Source organism: Babylonia areolata, chromosome 28 (assembly GCF_041734735.1).
Source record: "Babylonia areolata isolate BAREFJ2019XMU chromosome 28, ASM4173473v1, whole genome shotgun sequence".
Classification (NCBI taxonomy): domain Eukaryota; kingdom Metazoa; phylum Mollusca; class Gastropoda; order Neogastropoda; family Buccinidae; genus Babylonia; species Babylonia areolata.
Genome location: NC_134903.1, coordinates 4,346,840 through 4,351,352, shown reverse-complemented (window position 1 = coordinate 4,351,352; position 4,513 = coordinate 4,346,840).

The following is a 4,513-nucleotide window of genomic DNA, read 5'->3' as shown; positions in this document are numbered from 1 at the left end:
CATCATTATTATTATTATTATTACCATCATTATCATCATCATTATTATCATCACCATCATTATTATCATTATTATTATCATTATCATCACAAACATTGCTATTATTATTAACCCCCTGACTGCTGCTGACGGGAATGCTGGTCAGTGAGTGAAGGGCTGTCCCCTCACTGTAAGAGGATTCAGTTTACAGGTCAGGATGTCAGTGAAGGGCTGTCCCCTCACTGTAAGAGGATTCAGCTTACAGGTCAGGATGTCAGTGAAGGGCTGTCACCTCACTGTAAGAGGATTCAGCTTACAGGTCAGGATGTCAGTGAAGGGCTGTCCCCTCACTGTAAGAGGATTCAGCTTACAGGTCAGGATGTCAGGGAAGGGCTGTCACCTCACTGTAAGAGGATTCAGCTTACAGGTCAGGATGTCAGGGAAGGGCTGTCACCTCACTGTAAGAGGATTCAGCTTACAGGTCAGGATGTCAGCGAAGGGCTGTCCCCTCACTGTAAGAGGATTCAGCTTACAGGTCAGGATGTCAGCGAAGGGCTGTCCCCTCACTGTAAGAGGATTCAGCTTACAGGTCAGGATGTCAGGGAAGGGCTATCACCTCACTGTAAGAGGATTCAGCTTACAGGTCAGGATGTCAGCGAAGGGCTGTTACCTCACTGTAAGAGGATTCAGCTTACAGGTCAGGATGTCAGTGAAGGGCTGTTACCTCACTGTGATGACTCAGCTTACAGGTCAGGATGTCAGTGAAGGGCTGTCACCTCACTGTAAGAGGATTCAGCTTACAGGTCAGGATGTCAGTGAAGGGCTGTCACCTCACTGTAAGAGGATTCAGCTTACAGGTCAGGATGTCAGTGAAGGGCTGTCACCTCACTGTGATAGGACTCAACTCACAGGTCAGGATGTCAGTGAAGGGTTGTTACCTCACTGTGACAGGACTCAGCTCACAGATTAAGATGTCAGTGAAGGGCTGTCACCTCACTGTAAGAGGATTCAGCTTACAGGTCAGGATGTCAGTGAAGGGCTGTCACCTCACTGTGATGAGACAGAGCTCACAGGTCAGGATGTCAGTGAAGGGCTGTGCCCTCACTGTGAGAGGACTCAGCTCACAGGTCAGGATGTCAGTGAAGGGCTGTCACCTCACTGTGATGACTCAGCTTACAGGTCAGGATGTCAGTCAGTGAAGGGCTGTCACCTCACTGAGATATGACAGAGCTTACAGCTGGTCAGGATATCAGTCATTGTGATGCCGAGACAGAACTTACAGGTCAGGATGTAAGTGACTGCCAACTCGGCGCTCTGTCGATTCCACCACAGTCAGCTTCCTGTATATCATCATGAACTGTGCTCAGAATGCATGAACCGAAACCTGGACCACAACTGAAGAAGATTGACGAAGAAGCACGCAAACACCCGGACTAAGAGAAAGAAGAGAGAAATAATGAGAGACAAATAGATTCACAATCAAAGAGGATCGAGAGAACAATGATCAACTCAAAAGAAAGATATACAGAAAGGTAGGTTGGAGAACTGTGGATAACACTGTGTACAAAACTGATAAAACTGAGAAATAATCGGAAAGAAACTTGAGACACAAAGAAACGAAACACACACACACACACACACACACACACACACACACACACACACACACACACACACACACGTGAGACATAAAGGAATATCGTGTGTGTATGCGCCCGCCCCCACCCTTGCCAGGAGGGACAGGACAACGACAACCCACCAGGAGCGATGGGCAAAATGAATGATGAATGAATGATGTGTGTATGCGCGCACGCGTGCGTGTGTGTCAATGCGTGCTTGCCTTGCGCGCACTTGGCACGCGGCTGGCCACGTCACAGTGACTGGGTGCTTGCTGCGGATTTCTGTTTCAGAAATGCTCGAGAGAAGCTCGGCAGTGGATGGTCCAAGAGCCCCAAGTGATCACCTTCATGCAAAACGCTACAATGATATAAACAGAAATAAAAATAAAAATATATCCATCGAAAACGAGGATTAATTTTGGGATCCCCCCCCCCCCCAAGGGAGCTAACAAGGGTAGTGACAATAGACGGGATGCTTTTCGATAGCCTCCCCTATTACGAATAAATCGGATGGCCACTCACTGATTTTCGCTCGCTCGCTCTCTCTCTCTCTCTCACGGATACACACACACACACACGACACACACACGACACACACACACAAACACACACACCGCCACGCGGCCACCCCCACACTGTGCACCGACCAAGCTGCGCCCGACCCAGCTACACCCAAGCAGCCTAAATCTCCAGGCTCAGCCCCAGGCTTTGGGCGAGGGTCGAATGCATGTCCAAGCGTGTGTCTCATATCCTTGCTAAGACATTATATGTGCACGCACAGATTCAAACGCTCACGAACAACGACACACGCATCTTCAGAAGCAAGAAAGAGGATCGCGAGAGAACAGAAAGATCATGTCGCACAGGGATTATCACTCGTATCAGAGCTGCTGGATTGTCTCCCTTGCAACATCGATTTGCATCTTGTTCCAATGCGACTTCAGTCGAGTTAAAGATTTTGCAGCACTTTGGAGCATTGCTGATGGTTGGACCGAGTATATTAATAAAGTAATTAAAAAAAAGTCCTGTTTACCCCATTTTACATCGGCATTAATTACAAACTATGTCCATGGGAGTAGAAAAGAACTGGCTCTCTTACCTCACAATGTAAACGCAAATAACAGCTTTGTCTATTTATTATTATCTTACAGTGTTGCAACTACAGATGAAAGATCAAAGTGGATTCAGATGATAGTTTTGTTTATCATTTTGTTCTGGGTTTCCACAGATGTGACAAAAACAACAACAAACCAAAACAAAAAAACAACAACCCCCAAACCCCCCCAAAAAACAACAACAAAAATCCGTACTTTCTCCAAGACCAGAATAACCAATTTCCATACCAAACACTGAGTAAAAAAAAAAAAAAAAAAAAAAAAAAAAAAAAGAAGTCTGTTACACCTCTGACAAAGAAGATTGGTAGATTTTTGGGAACCAGTGTTCAGTTTTCAGCACTTTTTGTTGGTCTTTCAAATGCAGTGAGTTTTGTTGAATGGTGCTGGTGCGGGGGGACAGGCAGGGGGTGGGGGTGGAGGTGTATGTTTGTGTGTGTGTGTGTGGGGGGGGGGGGGTGCAGGTGGGGTGTATGTTTTTTTGTGGAGGGGGTGGGGGTGTATGTGTGTGTGTGTGTGTGTGTCTGTTTGCTTTACTTTGTGGCACTTCCTGTTTTGTGTGTGAAATCCAGTAATGATTACATGAATTCCAGACCCAACATCTTTTAAGTTTTACCATCTACATACCCTTGTACGTATTCTCTTCCCATTTTTCTCCACTCTGTTTCATTCTTTTTCCTTGTCATTTTGTCAGATTGCTTCAATAACATATTCATTTCACAATTCAATAGTTCTTTATTAAAGGCATTTCAGTGTGTGTGTGTGTGTGTGTGTGTGTGCGTGTGTGTGAACAGGAAAATGTACACAGAAAAAGATTTTCAGACGTCGTTTGGTACTCAAGTCCCAAACTCTGCCTTTCACTGTTCTCAATCTGACTCTTGGGGTCTAATTCAATTGTAATCAAGATTGATTTCACACTATTTAACCTAGTTTGGGTAGGAGTTCCTCTGGCTACTGACATCTTAAGCTTCACTGTTGAACATTGGCAAATAAGATCCACATGACATCAATCTAAAAGGAGTTTGTTGTTGTTTTTTTACTATACTCCATGTTTGGTGATACATATACTGTACCATGTCAAACTGATGCAAACTAGGTCTATCGGTCTGCTCTTCTTGGCCAAATTTCGCGTGGCTAACAGTGAAAAGATGACCTGTCTTGCCCGGTCTGCTCTTAGCCAATCAAACGCCTCTAAAAGTTACAAGCGCTGAATCATTCCTTTTAAGTAGTGAAATTGAACTGAGCTGAACAAAACATGCAGTTCCAAGAGGAAAGTTGGGATAAAGAGTGGTGACCGACACGTTACTTGTATGTTAAGTCATTGCGAGTCCAGAATGGTTACTGACAAGTTTTTGTATTTTGTATTTGTATTTCTTTTTATCACAACAGATTTCTCTCTGTGAAATTTGGGCTGCTCTTCCCAGGGTCAGCACATCGTCATACTACAGCGCCACCCATTTTTTTGTATTTTTTCCTGCGTGCAGTTTCATATGTTTTTCCTTTCTACAGAATTTAGCCAGGATCAACCCTTTTCTTGTCGTGAGTTCTTTTACGTGCGCTAGGTGCACGCTGAACACGGGACCTCAGTTTATCGTCTCATCCAAATGACTAGCGTCCAGACCACCACTCGAGGTCTCGTGGAGGGGGAGAAAATATCGGCGGCTAAGTCATGAACCAATGCGCTTAGATTCTCTCGCTTCCTAGGCGATCGCGTTACCTCTAGGCCATCACTCCAATTGTAAGCTACTTGTAAGTTACTTGTATCATGTAAGCTAAGTCACTGTGAGGCGACAGACTTCGCTG